This window comes from Meles meles, chromosome 2, assembly GCF_922984935.1.
Source record: "Meles meles chromosome 2, mMelMel3.1 paternal haplotype, whole genome shotgun sequence".
Classification (NCBI taxonomy): domain Eukaryota; kingdom Metazoa; phylum Chordata; class Mammalia; order Carnivora; family Mustelidae; genus Meles; species Meles meles.
Window position 1 is genome coordinate 158,073,877 of NC_060067.1, and position 22,989 is coordinate 158,096,865.

A 22,989-nucleotide genomic window follows, 5' to 3' on the forward strand; every position below is an offset into this window, starting at 1 on the left:
TGAGTGATTCTTATTATTGATTCCACAGATGCATAAACTTAAGCTTAAAGAAATTGACTTGCTCCAGGGGCGCCTGGGTGGCTCAGTGGATTAAGCCGCTGCCTTCGGCTCAGGTCATGATCTCAGGGTCCTGAGATCGAGCCCCGCATCGGGCTCTCTGCTCCACAGGGAGCCTGCTTCCTCCTCTCTCTCTGCCTGCCTCTCTGCCTACTTGTGATCTCTCTCTGTCAAATAAATGAAAAAAAAAAAAAAAGAAATTGACTTGCTCCAAGTTAATTCAGTTAAAAAATGCTGTAGGAAGTAGAAGAAACTGGTGGCTTTAGCAGAAGACTTTTAGATAAACATAGGAGTGATTTAGTTTGAATGAATAAATAAAAGCACAGAAACTCCTCAATGTCATCAGCAATTTTCTCTGTATATAAGTAATTTTTTAAATTTTTTAGAGCTTGTCATATTTTCCCCTTGTATGATAAGCTTCATTGAAAAAAGAACATCTCTTTTAAAAAGAAAACAGAAAGACAAGGAAATAATGAAGGGAAAGGGGAGTAGGGCAAAGTATCACCATTAGTTTGAGGGACTGATACCAGGAAGCAATTATTCATTCATTCAACAACTATTTCTTGAATTACTACTAGGTGCCAAGCAGAGAGAGAGAGAGAATGAACGAAAAGGGACAGTTTGGCTAAGGGTACAGGGGACGTGAGGTGGACCAAATTCCCATAAAATGATCTCATTCTCATCAGAGCAGAAGTGAAGTCAGCGACGAAATGTGAGGCAAGTGAAGCTAGGACCTTGAGGACGCACAAAAAGAGTTTGAAGTTATTGTGACTTGCTCTGGGGCCCAGGAGCAAAAACAGAGAAGAAAGAAAACTGAGGCTATCCAGGGTTGAAAGATGTCAAGATGAAAACAGGAGAAGGGCAAGGGTCAAGAAGATAAAAGAATTTTGAGACCAGAACGACCTTACGTTTTCTTTCAACTCCTATGTGGAAGTTGCTGGGCATGTGTGGAGATAAGGAACACGATCCTGGGGCAAAATCATGAAGTAGGGATACAGGTAGAATCCTGAGAAAGCACACAGAGGTAGGTAGATGACCCAGGAGCTGGAAAGCATGCTGGACAGTGGTCATTAATGAGCAACAGCCCGGAAGCTCAACGAAGCTGTTTGTAGAAACTGTGTGGATTCAGTTCATAGCTCTAACTTCATTGGAGCAGAGAACATTATTTCATCACATCCCTGCCCGGACCCCTAGATAAATTCAAAGGGCTCATTTCAGGGCATAATCAGAATTTTGAGATGACCCGGCAACTGTATCCTGAGGTTTCACACGTTATTAACATTCTTGATCACAGCTGTCTGTCTCTAGTGAGTACAACACATTTGTTGTGTTAGGCGAATGGGCAAGAAGTGCATTGTGATCGTCTTGTGTCTCACATTCTGTCTTGGTTACCTAATCCATCAATTAAGGGGACATGCTGAAACCGTTCGAAGACAATTAAGAGAGGTCGTTAGCCTAGCGCGGGCCAGCAAAACTGGTCTGCTGTTGTCCCACTGCCATCCTTGCCCAGACGGCATTCACTCAGCGCCCGAGGGAGAGAGACACTGTCTTATTTGTTTTGGCAATAATTGTCTCTTGGCTCTGAAAAGAGGCCCGAAAATTGCTTCTATATTTAGAAACAAGATTGCTCTGTTGAGGCTGCTCGTCAGAGAGTCTTACCTCCTTCTAGAAGTCTGTTATTCCTAGGACTCTGTTTCCTAATTTAGGCCTTTGTGGTGTTTGGTTGATGACCGGCCTTTGTTCGGCTCGCACCGGGGGGGGGGGGGGGGGGGGGGGGGGGGCAGGAACTTTTCACACAAGAGGCCACTCTGGTGACTCCCAGGAGGAATATTAATTGTGGGGGTTTACCGCTTACTACTCTGAGTAAACGTTATGATAGCTACAAGGTAGGATTGTTTGGATTGACTAACAAAGACAAATTAAATGTTAAAGAAACTGGATTTCAAACCAGTGGATGAACAGTAAATCCAGAGGCAACAATTCTCAGTTGCACATGCGGAGAGAAAAAAGCAGGCATCCGTGCTTATTAAATATCACTGGGCCCTTGAAGAGGGAGGTTCTCAGCCATCCACCATGTCCTCCTTGTTATGTGCACAGGAAAGCCACCAAAATATTCCTGAACCACCACAGCAGCCAGGACCTACCTCTCCCAGGGGACACTTTGGTCACTATGGGGTACCTGATCTAAATCACCCCAAGGTGGTACTCGGGTTCTCCGTAAAGAGTTCCCATTAATTTAATCCAAGCCCAGACTTTTTAAAATCCCAGATAGCTAGTTCATTATTTACATTTACCATATGCTTTCTGGCTTCACACACCACCAAATCATCCCTGTTATTCAAGGAGGTGAAATCCATAAGACAGTTGTATACACAGACTGACTGTAGAGATTTTCTATTTTATCATGACCAACTTTAGTTTACCGTCCTTTTGAGTTTTGAATAAAAATCTTACTCATTGCCTTAAAGAGAAGATCTGTCTTCCAAAAGAAATTCGCAGCAGATTAACCTAAGACTTCTATGCCAAAATTGAAGCCAGGTAGAAATGTTAAATTTTAAAGTGAAAAATGCATTACATTTTTTATGTTGCTTCCCCTTCACTCACCATGAAACCACCTCCTCATACAGTATCTCAGTCGATAGAAACCCTGTTCTTCCAACTATTCATGCCCAGGGATGTGGAATCATTCTTGACCCCGCCTCCAACATAACAGTCAATATTGTTGAGTTTGCCTTCAGAATATATCTGCAGTCTGACTATTTTTTAACTATTCTTGCTGCTTCCATTATGACCAGTGCCACTGCATTCTTCCTATCTGGATTATTTGCAGTAGCCTCTGACCTGGTCTCCCAGCTTCCACCCCTTTGTTCTTCATTCTCCCTCTTCAGCAGGTCATGACACTCCTCCACCATTCTAAAGTAAAAGTCAAAGACCTCAATATGTGGTCTTCTCTCTGACATCATCCTCTACCACTTTCCCACTATTCATTTTCCTCCAGCCACATCGCTACTCCTCAATCATATCAAGTGTTCTCCCTCAGGGCCTTTGCACTTACTGTCCTCTCTGCCTGGAATGCTCTACCTCCATGTGACCATGTAGCTTTTCTTCCTTATTTTCTTCAGGTCTCTTCCTAACTATGAGCTCACCAAAAGAAACCAAATCTCACCACCCCATATAAAATAGTTCCAACCTCCTATTACCTACCACCCTCTCATCTTGCCCTGCTTTATTTTTCTTCATAACACTTATCATACCCCTGACGATTTCCACATTTGTTTGTTTTATGGCTCCTCTGTTACCTGGCCAGTAGTCAGCACTCAATAAACATCTCTTGAGTGCATGATGATGATAATGATGAAGATATCTTTGGCCTCCAGGATTTCCAATAGAGCAGTAGTAAGAAAGATGGGAATCTGAACACGTGGTATTATAATGGCTGTAGCCCATCACGCAGTAGCAAACAAGGACATCTAGAAAAACATAAAATAAAAAAGAAAATGAGCTACAATTAGTTACTAAATTTCAAGCCTACAGGAATACAATTATTTTAAAACTTGGTGAAATTAATTTGAACCAGAAATAAATCTACATATCTCCTACAACTATTGAATCGTAAGCAAACTTGCACCACGCTGATTCCTCAATTTGTCTCACATCTCGGTGGTAAAATGCTGCAGAGACTCTGAGAAGAAGGCTTTCAACACTCAGGTAAGGAAGTGTGAAGTGTTGCACTCCCCCTTTTCATGAATAACCCTGTATTTTTTCTGGGCCTGTTGATATTTCTCTGCTTTAACAGATTATTTGTGTTTTCTTTCTAATTTCTGCTCCTTTCACTCCTGGCACAACCCAGGGCAAGCACATGGAAACTTGTGGTTCCCCAGTCAAGGGGAAGGTTCCAGCCTGTATCTAAGAGGCAATGGCACCACTGAGAGATGGAGATTAGTAATACAAGATCTTTAGGAGATGTTGAGATTTTAATTAAGAGTTGCCACAGCCGTAGTCAGGAAGAAAAATCGGGAAAACTGAAGCTCTCTTAAAGTAGCAAGTGACAAGAATATGGGGAAAGTTTACCTGTTCACTTATTCATCAAGAACATTCCTGGTACTCGATTTAAAAAGATGACAAAATGTGTTCCCTCTGTTTGGAAAAAGGCAGATGAACACCAATCATTATTATTTTATATAAAGTAATGTGCTAAGTTTTGTAGAAGAACATAAGAGGGAAATGTAACCCAAACTAGGCTTTGATATAAGAATAGAATTGGGTTCTGAAACCAGTTTTGCATCTATCTGTGATATATTAAGCAAATGACTTTAATTCCCCAAACTTTGGTTTCCTTTTGGTAAGAAAGAAAAAAGTTACAAAAATGACAAAAGCAGCTCAAATATATATTCTGTGTTGAGCACTTCTGTTTCTCTGTAGGTACTGCTTACACCTGATATTTCTGTGGAATTATCTGTGTCACATTTTCTGATTCTGTGAGATACAAGCAGATACTCCTGCATTCCATACAGAGAAACGAGGGTAGGAGTGGTTGGTCAGTAAGAAGACACCATTCTGCAAGACCAAAAACTCACCTGGGATGTTCCTGGTGGAAACTCTTGCAGGGAGGAAGGGGGCAGCTGAAGAGGACAGTCAGGGGATATAAGGATGAGAAATGTGGAATTGAATGATTCCGCCCAATGGAGACTCTTCCATGGCAATGCATCTAAAGTCCTAAGAGGAACTGTCAAATAACAGAAGTAAGGGAAGTCAAGACCAGTAAGAATTTAAAGAAATAAAAATACCAATAATAACATTCCCGGATGAGATATCTTGAACACCATCAAAATAGAACAAAAGAGAGTGAATGTGACCTCAGCAGAAACCCCTGCATGGAACTGTGGAACAATCCTCCTAAGGCAGCAAGCATGAACTTGACCTAGAAACTCAGGTATCTTGCATTGAAGGAAATTGAGTACATTCAGGTATTCCTGAGGGTTCCACCCTCATCAACACTGGGAACCCTCATCAACACTGATTTTATTTGTAGTAACACCATTTCTTAAATGCCCACATTCCTGCTGTAATTTGCTATAACCATAATTGCCTTTTATTGAAAGAATTGCTATGGGCTAAGCACTATGCAAATTAATTTAGGTACATCATTCTTGTAATGATTTTATGGAGCAACCCTTATTCTCTTCATGTTCTAAATAGGGCTATTTGGCTCTAAAGAAATTACTTACCCATAGTCATACAAGTATTCAGTGGAGAACTATGTGTTTGCTGACATGACACAATGTTTTAGCCTCCAAAAATGGCTATTTCATAGTTCAAATGTTGGTAAGTAGAAGCACTGATGAAAGCTGAGCCTGACCTGTGTCGTCATTCACTATGCAAGATGCTGCTTCACGGAGTGAACTCTGGTGTGAAGGTGAATAATCACGGGCCAGAGAAGAAACCTAGTGAGGGCATTCATAATGCCATATATTTTGAAGTCATGGCCTCTGCATACCGCTCTCAGTGAAAAGGATATTTGAAACGATATGACTTTACAGACCAAGAATTTAACCTCCATTTTTACTTAAGCACCTTGCTTTGGCCTTACAGAAGATTTAGGTTTAAAAATTTCTTGGTAGTGTTTGACAGATTCTAAACATTATTCACACACATGAAGCCTATTTATGATGAATAATACCGCTGAGAATTTCTTATAAAAGTCTGTCCATAAAAGGAAAGTTATGTTCTGTAACAATAACAAAGAATGCATATAAGATAAGCTGACTAAGGAGATTCTCTTCAGACTTATACCATTGCAATAAGGGGAAAGGTTTAATTTTGTCAGGCAGGCATTTCTATTCGAATGGTGTCTGCTGAAGAGATAACATTCAAAGAAACTCAAAATATTTCTAACTGGTAGCAGATTTAATTGGCTTAACTACCAATATTTTTCTATATTGTCTAATGTTTTTAAAGATTCTAATTTTTATTGACTACCAGAGGCATGAAGTGTATCTAAGTGTAACTACTTATTACCACCAAATAAGGAATATCTGCCATTAAAAACTGGAAAATCCCATTTTAAAAAAGCAAATTGTCTTCAAATTGTGATTCAGAACATTAACAGGATTGCCACATAGGTCTTCCTGTTGTTTGAATTTCAAAAAAGTATTTAAAAATTAGAGTATTTCAACGAATGATGTAAAATGACCATCATTTGCTTATTTATTAATGTATGCAAGAAATGTTATGAAAATTTTAATTCAATCTCTTTTTATTTTTATTTTCATAATTTTTATAACAAATGTCAATAAAACCTCAAAGTGCTTTATTAGTTATCATCATTTTTATCCTATGGATTGTTAATAATAATGGGGAGAGGTACTAAACATTCTGTGGAATTAAAACTTTGACCTATCTGAGAATTTTTCCTCTTTCTGCCTGAGAAGTGTTCACAACTAGAGAGGGGATCTATTTATTCTAGTTGTCCCTTAGAAACAAAAGGACTATATGCAAACGTTATTTCCTGATTTATAAAATAGACCTTACCCATCATCTCAAAGGCTTACATCTAAAAATGGGGTCATTTCCCACAATGCTCTGAAGCTAGAACTCAATCACAAGAGGAAATTTGGAAAGAACCCAAATACATGGAGACTAAACAGCATCCTCCTAAAGAATGAATGGGTCAAACAGGAAATTAAAGAAGAATTGAAAAAATTCATGGAAACAAATGATAATGAAAACACAATGGTTCAAAATCTTTGGGACACAGAAAAGGCAGTCCTGAGAGGAAAATATATAGCAGTACAAGCCTTTCTCAAGAAACAAGAAAGGTCTCAAGTACACAAACTAACCCTACACATAAAGGAGCTAAGGAAGAACAAGAAAGAAACCCTAAACCCAGCAGGAGAAGAGAAATCATAAAGACAGAGCAGAAATCAATGAAATAGAAACCAAAAAAACAATAGAACAAATCAATGAAACTAGGAGCTGGATCTTTGAAAGAATTAATAAGATTGATAAACCCCTGTCCAGACTTATCAAAAAGAAAAGAGAAAGGACTCAAATAAATAAAATCATGAATGAAAGAGGAGAGATCACAACTAACGCCAAAGAAATACAGACAATTATAAGAACATACTATGAGCAACTCTACGCCAACAAATTTGACAACCTGGAAGAAATGGATGCATTCCTAGAGACATATAAACTACCACAACTGAACCAGGAAGAAATAGAAAACCTGAACAGGCCCATAACCAGTAAGGAGATTGAAAGAGTCATCAAAAATCTCCCAACAAACAAAAGCCCAGGGCAAGAGGCTTCCCAGGGGAATTCTACAAAACATTCAAAGAAGAACTAATTCCTATTCTCCTGAAACTTTTCCAAAAAATAGAAATGGAAGGAAAACTTCCAAACTCATTTTATGAGGCCAGCATCACCTTGATCCCAAAACCAGACAAGGATCCCACCAAAAAAGAGAACTACAGACCAATATCCTTGATGAACACAGATACAAAAATTCTCACCAAAATATTAGCCAGTAGGATTCAACAGTACATTAAAAGGATTATTCAGGGGCGCCTGGGTGGCTCAGTGGATTAAGCCGCTGCCTTCGGCTCAGGTCATGATCTCAGGGTCCTGGGATCGAGCCCCGCATTGGGTTCTCTGCTCCGCAGCGAGCCTGCTTCCTCCTCTCTCTCTCTGCCTGCCTCTCTACCTATTTGTGATCTCTCTCTCTGTCAAATAAATAAATAAAATCTTTAAAAAAAAAAAGAAAGTAAATCTGCTTTCTGTTTAAATAAATAAATAAATAAATAAATAAACAAATAAATTAATTAATTAATTAAAGGATTATTCACCACAACCAAGTGGGATTTATTCCAGGGCTGCAAGGTTGGTTCAACATCTGCAAATCAATCAATGTGATACAACACATTAATAAAAGAAAGAACAAGAACCATAGGATATTCTCAATAGATGCTGAAAAGCATTTGACAAAGTACAGCATCCTTTCCTGATCAACAAAGTGTAGAGATAGAGGGCACATACCTCAATATTATCAAAGCCATCTATGAAAAACCCACCGCAAATATCATTCTCAATGGAGAAAAACTGAAAGCTTTTCTGCTAAGGTCAGGAACACGGCAGGGATGTCCATTATCACCACTGCTATTCAACATAGTACTAGAAGTCCTGGCCTCAGCAATCAGAAAACAAAAAGAAATTAAAGGCATCCAAATCAGCAAAGAAGAAGTCAAGCTATCACTCTTTGCAGATTATATGATACTATATGTGGAAAACCCAAAAGACTCCACTCCGAGTCTGCTAGAACTTGTACATGAATTCAGTAAAGTGTCAGGATATAAAATCAATGCACAGAAATCAGTTGCATTTCTCTACACCAACAACAAAACAGAAGAAAGAGAAATTAAGGAGTCAATCCCATTTACAATTGCACCCAAAACTATTAGATACCTAGGAATAAACCTAACCAAAGAGGCTAAGAATCTATATGCAGAAAACTATAAAGTACTCATGAAAGAAATTGAGGAAGACACCAAGAAATGGAAAAATGTTCCATGCTCCTGGATTGGAAGAATAAATATTGTGAAGATGTCTATGCTACCTAAAGCAATCTACACATTTAATGCAATCCCTATCAAAATAGTGTCCATCTTTTTCAAAGAAATGGAACAAATAATCCTAAAATTTATATGGAACCAGAAAAGACCTCGAATAGCCAAAGGAATATTGAAAAAGAAAGCCAAAGTTGGTAACATCACAATTTCGGACTTCAAGCTCTGTTACAAAGCTGTCATCATCAAGACAGCATGGTACTGGCACAAAAACAGACACATAGATCAATGGTACAGAATAGAGAGCCCAGAAATAGACCCTCAACTCTATGGTCAACTAATCTTCAACAAAGCAGGAAAGAATGTCCAATGGAAAAAAGACAGCCTCTTCAATAAATGGTGCTGGGAAAATTGGACAGCCACATGCAGAAAAATGAAATTTTTCTTACTTTTCTTCCTTACACCACACACAAAAATAGACTCAAAATGGATGAAGGACCTCAACATGAAAAAGGAATCCATCAAAATCCTTGAGGAGAACACAGGCAGCAACCTCTTCGACCTCAGCCGCAGCAACATCTTCCTAGGAACATTGCCAAAGGCAAGGGAAGCAAGGGCAAAAATGAACTATTAGGATTTCATCAAGATCAAAAGCTTTTGCACAGCAAAGGAAACAGTTAACAAAACCAACAGACAACTGACAGAATGGGAGAAGATATTTGCAAACGACATATCAGATAAAGGGCTAGTATCCAAAATCTATAAGGAACTTAGCAAACTCAATACCCAAAGAACAAATAATCCAATCAAGAAATGGGCAGAAGACATAAACAGACATTTCTGCAAAGAAGACATCCAGATGGCCAGCACACACGTGAAAAAGTGCTCCACATCACTCGGCATCAGGGAAATACAAATCAAAACCACAATGAGATATCACCTCACACCAGTCAGAATGGCTAAAATTAACAAGTCAGGAAATGACAGATGCTGGCGAGGATGCGGAGAAAGGGGAACCCTCCTCCACTGTTGGTGGGAATGCAAGCTGGTGCAACCACTCTGAAAAAGAGCATGGAGGTTCCTCAAAATGTTGAAAATAGAACTACCCTATGACCCAGCCATTGTACTACTGGGTATTTACCCTAAAGATACAAATGTAGTGATCCGAAGGGGCACGTGCACCCGAATGTTTATAGCAGCAATGCCTACAACAGTCAAACTATGGAAAGAACCTAGATGTCCATCAACAGACGAATGGATACAGAAGATGTGGTATACATACACAATGGAATACTACGCAGCCATCAAAAGAAATGAAATCTTGCCATTTGCGACGACGTGGATGGAACTAGAGGGTATCATGCTTAGCGAAATAAGTCAATCGGAGAAAGACAACTATCATATGATCTCCCTGATATGAGGAAGTGGGGATGCAACATGGGGGGGTTAGGGGGGTAGGAGAAGAATAAATGAAACAAGATGGGATTGGGAGGGAGACAAACCATAAGTGATTCTTAATCTCACAAAACAAACTGAGGGTTGATGGGGGGAGGGGGGATTGGGTGAGGGGGAGTGGGGGTTATGGACATTGGGGAGGGTATGTGCTATGGTGAGTGCTGTGAAGTGTGTAAACCTGGTGATTCACAGCCCTGTACCCCTGGGGATAAAAACACATTTCATGTTTATAAAAATAGGGTCATTTTCCCCTTCCAATTTACTTTTTTAAAGATTTTATTTATTTATTCATTTATTCATTTATTTTTTTTTTAACAGAGAGAGAGTGCATGCACACCCGAGCAGGGGGTAGGGACAGAGGCAGAGGGAAAAGCAGGCTCCACACTGAGAAGGGAATCTGACATGGGGCTCAATCCCAGGACCCTGAGATCATGACCTGAGCCAAAGGAAGACGCTTAACCGACTGAGCCACCTAGGCACACTCCCCTTCCAATTTAATAAAATATAAAAATATGAATGCTTAATTGCTACCTAACTGGATTCTGAACAATGTATTTTTCCCTCAACTAAGTAGTAATATTTTTCCCAGCTGTATTGAGATGCAATCAACATATGGTATGTAAGTTATAAGTAAATGTTGTGTTGATTTCATACACTTACATAGTACAAAGTAATTACCATAATAGCATTAATTAATACCTCCATCACTTCACATAATTACCGTGTGTGTGTGTGTGTGTGTGTGTGTGTGTGTAGGGAGAACATTTAAGATCTATTCTCTTAGCAACTTTTAAGTATCCAATACAGTATTGTTAACTAAAGTCACCATGATGTACGTTACATCCCCAGAAATTATTTTTCTTATAACTGAAAGTTCATGCCTTTGACCAACATCTGCCCATTTGCCCTATTGCCCTCCACTCCAGGTTGTGGCAACCAGCATTCTATTCTATGTTTCCAAAAGTTCAGCTTTGGGGCACCTGGGTGGCTCAGTGGGTTAAAGCTTCTGCCTTCGACTTGGGTCATGATCCCAGTGTCCTGGGATCGAGCCCCACATCGGGCTCTCTGCTCAGCAGGGAGCCTGCTTCCTCCTCTCTCTCTTTCTCTGCCTGCCTCTCTGCCTACTTGTGATCTCTATCTGTCAAGTAAATAAATAAAATCTTTAAAAAAAAGAAAGTTCAGCTTTTTTAGATTCTATATATAAACGATATCACAGGGGTGCCTGGGTGGCACAGTCATTAAGTTTCTGCCTTCAGCTCAGGTCATGGTCCCAGAGTCCTGGGATCCAGACCTGCATCGGACTCCCTGCTCTGAGGGAAGCCTGCTTTTCCCTCTCCCACTCCCCCTGCTTGTATTCCCCCTCTCGCTCTGTCTCTCTTTGTCAAATAAACAAATAAAAACTAAAAAAAAAAAATGATATCATACAGTATTTGTCTTTCTGTTTGACTTATTGAACATAACATAATGACCTCAAGTTTTTTCCACATTGCTGCAAATGGCGGGATTACCTTCTCATGGCTGAATTATAGATAGATGATAGGTAGATAGATAGAGGTAGAGATAGATATCACATCTTCTTCCTCCTTTCAGCCATAGACAGATACTTAAGTTGCTTCCATATCTTGGCTATTGTCAATACTGCTTCTATGGGTATATGTGCAGAACTGGGATCGCTGGCTCAAGCGTAGCTCTACTTTAATTTTTTGAGGAACTGCCACACTGTTTTCCAGGGTGGCTGCACCAATACACATCCCCACCAACCTCGCAAAGGCATTCTCTTTTCTCCATATCCTCGCCAACACTTGCTATCTCATGTCTTTTTGATGATAGCCATTCTAACAGGTGTGAGGTAATATCTCATTGTGTTTTCGATTTGCATTTCCCTGAAGATCAGTGATGTTGAGCATCGTTTCATGAACCTGTCTGTCATTTGTATTTCTTTTGAAAAAATGTCTATTCAGGTTCTCTGCCCATTTATAAATTAGAATTTTTTGCTATTGATTTATATAAGTTACTTAGATATTTTGGATATCAAAGAGATAGTTTGCAAGTATATTTTCCTATTCTATGGTTTCTATTGTCATTTTGTCGTTTTCATTTTTCTGTTTCTTTCTTTTATTTTCTTTTTGCCATCAAACACAACCTTAAGACAGTTGCTTTTAAGTAAAATTCAGCATGGGATAAAATATAATCATAATTTATAAATCTAAATTCAACTTAAAAATCAAATCAGAGGAAAGGGATAAAAAATTCCTTCCAAAATTTGGGTGAAAATGTATTTTCACAGCATGTACCTACCTAGTATAACCCAACATACAAACAATGTTTTAAATTTCAAATTTTTATACAATTAGGTCATCAACTTCAAGTCTGAGCCTGAACTATTTTACAAAGGATATGTTTTATCCCATATTTGATCATTAAAATAAAGCTTTAAAGTGTAATGGAAAGAAAACTATATAATAATGTAACTGACACTTTAAGTTAAAGCTTGTAAAATATAATTTAACACCTTATCACACCAACACTTTCAATTCTCTTTCTTGTGCTGTTAGCTGTATCCCAAATAAGCTAAAACAGAGCTATATTTGTGGTCTGTACTAATCTCTATGTAGAGTAGTGCAATAAATTTAGATGAACTTGTTTTAGAAGCAGAAATGATTACTGCCAAAAAAGTAAAAAGGGAGAGAAATGAAGCCCTTTTAGAACTCTTTGTTTTGAATGTTGTCATGGTTACTAAGAAAAATTTACGTCTTGAAGAATTTTTCTTATGATCAGTTTGGTGGTGGCTGAAAGAAGAACAAGATTGATGAGGAAATTCTTTTATAAACACCTTTTCAAAACCCATCTTTACTAAATATTCCCTTTACACCTACATTAGACTTAAAGTTGGCTTTGTGCAGAATTTATCATTTAAGTGATTTTGAGTCATAAGCATTCAAATATAGCTTGGGGTTGAATTTAATTTCTGAATGTTTAGCCAATGTCTACATTTAAAAATTCATATTTTAAAATATGTCTGTGGGCAAGCTATTCAAAATAAGTGAGTTGCTAAATAATCCTTAGAGCATAAATAACAGAAAATTGTGTTCAATTAATTTAATTCTATAATGCCATTCTTCCTTTTAGTATGTCAAAAATTTTATGCCAGGAGGATTTTGGATTGGATATTACAATCCTAGAATATTTCAGCAAAAAAGGAGCTTACAGACCATGCAGTCCAACAGTCTCTGCTTTTAAAAATGAGGAAACTGAGTCCCAGAGATTGTTGAACGGTTTCACAAGGTCATATTGCTACTTAACAGCAAAGGTGAAACTTTAATCAAGGTCACCTGATTCAAATCCCATTGCATTTTTCATGACACAAGACTTAAGTCAAGAGCTTATGAGAATAAATGTTATCTTGTTGAAGAGGTTTGCCAAGTGTGTGCCTTAAAGCCCTAATGTTCCATTGAACTAGCCCAGGAGCCCAAGGGAGAGTGAAAAGGAAGATGTCCTGCTTTATATCCACTTTGATCTAATCACTTCCTCTTTCTTCTGTTTAAAAAATAATGTAATTCTGAATAATGCTTCATGTTAAAAAAAATTCTCCTACCAAAAAGAAAGTTCGAAAATCAGTTTTCAATTCCTAATTCAAACTGTATGGAGAACTGAACCTCTTCCAATACCAACATGTAAAAGTAACTAAGTAAACTAAAATAAACATTTTAAGGGATTTTGTGACTTTCTAAAAATATCTTAGTGTCAGAAATACAGAGGGTTTAAAAACCAGGAATCTTCTGAAAATGTGTCATAGGGGAAAAAAAAGAAAGGCACTAATGCTAATATGACAATCTGAAGTAAGGAGATAAAGTCGTTGATGTACAGCTCGTGAACTACATCCTTCATTGAATTGGGGTGTTCAGAAGACTACACTCACCATGAAGGGGGAGACTATAAAACAATCCCAGAGAGAAAGAGAAAGATCACATATCTCCACCTGTGCTTTGAGTGGGGAAAAAAAAATGTTTCCATTGAAAGTGGATACCCATGGTCGATACCTCTTATGTATTTGGGTTTTCAACATAATCCTAGAACAATCAAGCTGACAAATTAATCTATAAATTGTTCCTGGACCAGTGATCCCCACAGGTGACTTAGCAGAAACTTTTTAAAATGGCTATCAAAGGACACATCTTCAATCTAGGATGCACAAACAAAAGCTTTCAGTAGTTCATAAGCCAAAATTTAAAACTCATAGGAAACAATCCACCAGGAATGAGAATCACTAGAAGGTCAAATAGCCAAGGTGGATTTTCAAAACTTAAAATAATTGCACAAGTTAGTGAAGGCTATAAAGTAAGAAAAATAAAAACTACTTAAAAAAATAAAAAATAGGGGCGCCTGGGTGGCTCAGTGGATTAAGCCACTGCCTTCGGCTCAGGTCATGATCTCAGGGTCCTGGGATCGAGCCCCGCATTGGGCTCTCTGCTCCGCAGGGAGCCTGCTTCCTCCTCTCTCTCTCTGCCTGCCTCTCTGCCTACTTGTGATCGCTCTCTCTGTCAAATAAATAAATAAAATCTTAAAATAAATAAATAAAGTAAAATAACTAGAAGAGGGAATAGAAAACAAAGAAACAGACCACTAGTTAAAAAGGGCAGATAGATTTGGAATCTCACAGAACTTCCAAATATGGTCAACACAAGTAACAACACAATAAATTCAATAAAAGATTAGACACATTTAGAGAAAGAATTGGCAATCTAGGCAATCAATATGAAGAAACCACAGAAGGAAGATAAAAGCATGAAAACACAGAAAATGTAAGAAAATATGTTACATAGAAGAGATAACACAGCAGATTATTGGAGTACCAGAAAAGAGAACAGAGGAAATCGTGAATGGTACTACTTGAGGGATAATGGCTGAGAATATTTTAGAGCAGAAATTTAGAAATCACTATGAATCCGAGAATTACAAAACAACAACCAAAACACCAGTACTCCATATATGAGAGAAAAACTATAGAATGCTTAAGACAAGAAGAAATTATTAAATATAATAAAAGGGAAATGATAGATTATCTGTTAACAATTTCAACAATAAAAATAGGCCAAATGACAATGGAGTATTCTTCAAAGTTCTGACAAAATAATTAATATTCAAGGATATACAAAACTATTTTAAACTACATACTAAACTATACTCAAGAGTAAAGGTTAAATAAACTCATTTTCTATCAAATTGAGTTTATTACTCACAGTCCTTCATTGATGGGGGACTGATTGAAGAAATTCCTTCACACTCGATGAAGAAGGCAACTGAATTTATAAGAGGGTATACAATAAACAAATGCATAAAAAATTGCTAAGTACGTGGATAAATCAAGCATGGACTTTATAAAATAATAATTATGATAACTAATTTCCTGGTTATTAAAATAGCATGAAACTAAGTATTGTAAAGCAGCAATACATAAGATAGTGGAAGGTGATAACAATTAAATCATTGGAAGGTTCTTCCATATTATTAAAGATGAAAAAAGTAGTAATTAGTTTTAGACTTTTTAGACCAAATATTCATGCTGAACATGTAAGGTATCAAAAAAATAATCTAGTTATGTGAGATTTAAAAGACACATGCCATATAGAAACAAAATGGCTGAAATTAAAGAAATAAAAAGGACAAACCACAATCTCTATCAAAAGCAATCTGAGCACACAACAAACATCATACTCAATAGTGAACTATTGAAACCTCTAAGACTAGGAACAAGGCAAGAATGTCTACTTTCACCACTTCTATACAACATAGGACTTGATGTTCTAGCCTGAACAATTAGGCAAGAAAAAGAGATAAAAGACATCATAATTGGAAAAGAAGAAGTAAAATTATCCATTTGCAGATGATATGATTTTATATGTAGAAAATCCTAAAGACTCCACAAAAAAGCAATTAGAACTAATGAATTCAGCAAAGTATCAAAGAATTGAATACAAATTCAATACACAAAATCAGCTGCACTTCTTTACACAAACAATGAAAAATATAAAAAAGAAATTACAAAAACAATTCTATTTACAATAGCATCAAAAAGAATAAGATACTTAGGAATTAGTTAAACCAAGGAAGTAAAAGCCTTCTACAATGAATACTATAAAACATTGCCAAAAGAAATTAAAGAAGACCTAAATAAATGGAAATACATCCTGTGTTTATGGGTTGGAAAACTTAATATTGTTAAAATTGTCAGTAATGTCCTCAGAACAGCTTATGGATTCAATGTAATCCCTACAAAATCCCAATGTCATTTTTTGCAGAAATAGAAAAACCCATCTTAAAAATCATATGGAATCTCAAGGGATCTTGAATAGCCAAAATACTCTTAAAAAAGAACAAAACTGGAGGACTCACACTTCCTGATTTCAAAACTTATACAAAGTTAGAGTAATCAAAACAGTGTGGTATTGGCATAAAGAAAGACATATGAACCAACAGAATATAACAGAGATCACATATACGGTCAAATGATTTTTCATAGGTTTACCAAGACCATTCAATGGGGAAAGGACAGTCTTTTCAACAAATGGTGCTGGGAAAACTAGATATCCACATGCAAAAGAAATGAAGTTGAAACCTTACCTAACACTATACACTGAAATTAATTCAAAGATCAAGAGCCTAAATATAATACCTAAAACAACAAAACTCTTAGTAGAAAACATAAGGAGAAAGCTTCACAACATTGGGTTTAGCAATGATTTCTTTCTAAAGGCAGGTAAGGTAAGAAAAATATAGGTAAATTGGACTTCATGAAAATTAAGAAGTTTTGTTCATCAACTTCACCATCTATAGAGTAAAAAGGCAACCCACAAAATGGGAAAAAATTTGCAAATCATATAGCCAAGGGACTAATATCCAGAATAAGTAGGAACTTTTACAATTCAACAACAAATAAACAAAAAACCCAATTCAAAAATGCATAAAGGACTTGAGTAGACATTTCTCCAAAGATGATACACAAAAGGTCGATAAGCACATGAAAAGATGTTCAACCTCACTGGGGAAATACAAATCAAAACTACAATGAGATAGCACCTCATACACATAGAATGGCTAATACTGAAAAAACAGAAAAAAGAAGTGTTGGTGAGAGGGAGAAATTGGAACTCTTTGTACACTGTTGGTAGGGCTGTAAAAATGGTATAACTGCTGTGGAAAACAGTACAGCAATTCTTCAAAAAATTGAAAGCAGTGTTATCATATGACCCAGCAATTTCAGTTCTGGGTATATACCCAAAACAACTGAAAACAGCGTCTTGAAGAGAAGAGATAGGTGTGTGCCTATGTTTATAGCAGCATGATTCACAAAGCCTAAAATGTGGAAGCAATCCAAGGGTTTAACGATGGGTGAATGGATAAGCAAAATATGGCATATTCATACAATGGAATATTATTCAGCCTTTAAAAGGGAAGGGAATTCTACAATATATGGCAATATAAATGAACCTTGAGGACATTGCTAAGTGCAAAAGCTAATCACAAAAAGACAAATACTGTATGATTCCACTTATCGGAGGTACTTTGAGTACTCAAAATTGTAAAGACAGAGAGTATAATGGTGGTTTGCCTGGGGCTGTGGAGAGGATAACTATGTTTTAATAGATATAGATTTCCAGTTTTACAAGATGAAAAGTTATGGGGATGGATAGTGGTGATGGCTTCACAGCAATGTGAATGTATTTAACACTACAGAACTATACACTTAAAAATGGCTAAAGTGGTAAATTTTAGGTTATATATATTTTACCACAATAAAAAAAGAACAGAAAAAAATTCTAAGAAATTTGGAGTAACTATCCTCCTGTCCAACGAAATAGACTTGAATGGAAATACATTGCTAATGGAAAAGGAAATTTTTCTCTCCAAATTTGTGAGTTTTCTGTAACTCTTATTGGGGTTCATTCTATCACACCGAAGTGTCATCTCTTTGAGATAATACCTTAGATTCTTAGAAGCTCTGGTACTTATGGAAAGTGTTTGACAGACATACACTAGGAGTCTGAGAGTTATTTTTATCAGCCTGTAATATTATACAAAGGACCATCTCAGATCTTTTAGAGATCTTAATAAAATCTAGATTTGATCTGTTCTATGTTCTGAGACCATGTCTTACCCTGAGAACACTTCACCAGCAAAAAAGACCATTCTTCACCCTTTACCTCTCCTCTAAACTCTCTTTAAAAACTGAATCATTTGCTCTTTAGATCATCTCTCTCTTCTCTCAAGGAACCTTCAACACTCTGCCTGGAAATCTTCTTAGCTGTATCACGAAGGTCATTTAGTAGATTTCATGAACAATTCTAAAAGAAAAACTCTGCTAATTTTTCCACCTCTCAGTAAGAATCTCATTTTCTCCAGTAACAGTCCCTTCACTTTCACTTAAGCCCTCCCTGACAGCCTCCTGAGGCCCTTTGGGTTTCTGCTAATGTGCTTCTGAACAGTCCTCTAATTTTCACTAAAAACTCATTCTGAGATTTAGCCACCACCTCTATCCAATACCAAAACCAAAACAACTCGTCTCCGGTTTTCATTGCAGCAGCCCTCCCACCTACGGGTGTTATATGTTCACCCCATTATTCTCACTGCATAACGCACTATTCTAAAACTCAGTAGCCTAAAACAGCAACAATGATTTTATTATCTCCCATGTTCTCTGTGTCAAGAATTTATGTGGTAAAGACTCATCTATATGGTTCTCTCTCAGTGTCTTTCATGAGGGAGACAATATGCTTGGAGCTCAGGCACCTCTTCATGTAATCTTGGGGCTTCCCCAAGTAGTTTGAGCTTCCTCACATCATGGTAGTCTCAGGTCTTCAGCACTCCTTACATGGCCATTCAGTTCCAATATTCGTCTTCCAGCAAGCAAGGAAGAAGTTCCGTTGTCCTTTTTGACCTAGCCTTGCAGTCACACGTGCCACATTCTATAGATTACAATGGAAACAGAGATCCTCCCAGATTTAGGTGGAAGAGAATTGATCTCCACCTCTTGATGGAGGAATATAAAGATTCTCAAAGAGGGACTGGAACACTACAGCATATTGGCCAAATCTGGCCCTCTATCTGATAATGTAAATAAAGATTTTTTTTTTTACACAAGCACATTTCACTCATAAATTTCTGTATTGTTTACAGTATCCTGTATATCAAAGCAGCAGGGTTGAGTAGCTGCAACCAATAACACGTGGTCCACCAAGTTTAGACATTTAATAGTTGTCTCTTTGCAGAAAAGTCTGCTGACCCCTGTTCTTTTTTTTTTTTTTTTTGACACAGAGAGAGACAGAGATCACAAGTAGAGCAGCAGGCAGAGAGAGAGGGGGGAGCAGGCTCCCTGCAGAGCAGAGAGCCCGATGCAGGGCTCGATCCCAGGACCCTGAGACCATGACCTGAGCCGAAGGCAGCGGCTTAACCCACTGAGCCACCCAGGCGCCCCTGACCCCTGTTCTTGATGAACAAGTAGCATGACAGGTATTGTTGTGGCCATTTTTGAAAAATGGTTAATTTTGCAACAAATACATTAATCTGCAACAAACACGTTGATTTTTCAGGGTGCATGGAAAGGTTTCAAGGGTTAAGTGAATGAAAGAAAGTTATCAAATTAAAAATTGAGAAAATATAAATTCAGGTTTATCTTTGAAAAATTAAGTTACTCAGGATGCCTGGGTGGCTCAGTCGATTAAGCAGCTGCCCTCAGCTCAGATCATGATCACAGAGTTCTGGGATCAAGCTCCACTTTGAGCTCCTTGCTCAGTGAGGAGCCTGCTTCTCTCTCTGCCTCTGCCTGCCACTCTGTCTGCTTGTGCTCTCTTTCTGACAAATAAATAAATAAAATCTTTTAAAAAAATTAAGTTACTCATTCTGAGATTCAAAGTGGAATATAAACCCTCCAAGTCTTTGGAATAAACAAAGGCAGAAAAAATAGGTCCAAAGAGGTACATAAAACACAAAAACAAAACAATGAATGGAATAAATTAAGAAACAGAAGTAAAATCAAGCATCAGTTATTACAATAAATAAAAGGACTAAACATCCCAATGAAAATAAAGATGTCACCTAGAATTTTTAAAATCTAACTAGACATATCTTATAAAATATGCTGAAAAATGAGCACACCGAAGTTTTCCAGTAAAGAGATAGCATTTCATCGTGCTTAACAGCAAAAAAATGAACTTAGATAGTTACTTGAATTCTGACACTACCAGTTAGATGACTTTTGACAGGTTACTTTCTCTAAGATTGTTTCCTGATGTGTAAAATAAGATTAGAGTATCTACACAATATCCTTCTATGAAAATGAAAAAAGATGTGTGTAAAATTATCAGCACCATGCTTGATATTATTAAATGCTCAGTGAATAAAACTTATGACTAAGAATAAAAAGATAGGTAAAGATATAGATGTATAGTTTCACTTTAACATACTGGTTGTGTCTACAAAATGTCTGAAAAGCAGTATGGCAATAAGTATCAAGAGCCTTAAAAGTTCATGGCAATGGGATACATCAAAGAAATAAGAGTTATGTGCAGAGTTATTTGTTTCCAAGTATATTAACCACAGTTTAATTTATAATAATGAAGAAATAGAAGTAATCTCAAAGCTCCATAGTTGAGCTATTATTACATTATGACATAATAATACAGAATTAATAAAAATAATATTACCTAGGGGTGCCTGGGTGACTCAAAGGGTTAAAGCCCCTGCCTTTGGCTCAGGTCATGATCTCAGGGTCCTGGGATTGAGCCCCACATTGGGCCCTTTGCTTGGCAGAGAGCCTGCTTCTCCCCACCCCCCACCCCCCGCCTACCCCTCTGTCTACTTGTGCTCTCTCTTTCTCTCTCTCTCTGGCAAATAAATAAATTTTTAAAAATAATATTACCTAATGTTATTTCATGGCATCGCTCCTATCAGTTAAAATCAACTTCATCCTTCTCCCTTTCCAGGCTACAAAACTTGGAGGCATCCTGACTTCTCTTTTTGATTTGGAATCTGACCTATTATTGCAAATCTGATGTCGCTTCAAAATACAGCGGTTCTAACTGCTTCTTACCACTTCCTCAGCAACCATCCTAATCCGAGCCTCAGCTGGTCCATCCTGGACTATTCCAAGAGCCTCCTAACTGGTCTTTTGTTTCTGTCCTTTCCCCCTTCTCTTGAAACAGCAGCCAGAGTTATCTTGTTAAAACCTAAAGCAAACTATGTCACCCCATTATTGCAAACTTCCATGCCTGGCCCTCTCAGTGAAAGTATAGCTGAAGGATTTACTGTGACTTTTAAGAACCTTCCTAATTTGGGTTCCCTATTACTCTTCTGACATATCAAACCTGCCAGACACAATCCAACATTTTTGATAGCTCTGGAGACAAACACCCCATCACCTCCCAACTCCATTCCCCAGATACATAATTTACTTGTGTAAAGCCACTTTGCTCTTATCAGTAAGTACCCATTATTCTCTCATTCCCATAAAATATTGATGGGATACTTTTCAGTCATTCCTTATTTTCCATATCCACAAAGGGCAGAGACAAACCTAGAACTGATTATTGTTGTATTAAGAACTGTTCTTGTGGTTTTGCACTTATATCTGAACAAGTCTGTTCCTGATAGTCTCAGAGGTCACAATATCAAAACTGAATATTGAGTCATCTAGTGAAAACTCTGGTCTAAAGAGAGAACATAAATAATTTGCTACACTCACCAGGATTAGATGATATCACTTCTCAACTAGTGGAAAGTAGGCAACTAAGCTGTGCTTTTATATATTTTTTTTAAGATTTACTTACTTATTTTAGAGAGGGAGAGGGTCAGAGAGAGAGAGAAAGAGAGAATCTCAGGCAGACTCCCCCGATGAGCACACAGCCCAATGTGGAGCTAGATCTCACCAATCTGAGATCATGACCTCAGTCAAAATCAAGAGTCAGATGTTTAACCAATGGAGGCACTAGGTGTCCCTAAGCTGTGCTTCTAAATAACAATTGTCTATCTTTATTATTTATGTATTCTTATGCATTTAAACATTGTTTTGGTTTTATAAATTTCTAGCCTTCCACTACTCTACCAGAAAATCAACAGAAACTCTTCAGTGACTGTAGTTACGAAAGATACAATCAAGCATAGTAGATATTTATGTTATCCTGAATTTGTAACAAGAATTGAAATAAGGATGATCAGAAACTAATTGACATATCACCAGGGTAGTATGTGATATCTGATCTCCACCATTCTGCTTTCACAATAGCGATGCTGCTCTAAGTTGGTGTCTTAAATAGAGAAATACAACTCCCTATCCAGACAACAATCTTACTGTTTTGCCTAATGATGTCTTAGGTCCCCACATCAAATTAGAACTGTGATTTAAATCCTTATATACCCTTCAAATCAGGCAAGTCTCATGTTTTAAATTTTGCTATTAATAGGTTCAGTGAAAATGCACAGTAAAGACTTAATTTGCTGAACAGAACAAGAGTTACTGAGAAGTTCTTTTGTCAGGGAATCTCAGATATTTCTAACTCTATTTTGCTTCAGCATGTAACTAACTAAAATCTACATAGTCTTCTATGTAACATTCTATGTATTAAAGCTGCTCTGAGTCCCATTGAACACTGTGGAAAATTTTCCCAGTAGATCAGCCCATTTGCAGAACCAGGTGTTTCTGTAATTGTGACACTGTGAAAAGCATTCATAGTGCTCTAAGGTCCTTTAAACTCTCTTTCCACCTGTGCTTTCTGGTTGAGTCCAGTGGCTGCTTATGCTTTTCAGGGATCTCCTTGTTTATGTAGGTGTGTTTCTTTGTTTCTGAATTTATTTTGCTACATTTAAAAGAGGAAAATTTATAGAAAAAGATTTAACAAGCTGAGGTTGGGAGTCACTCACA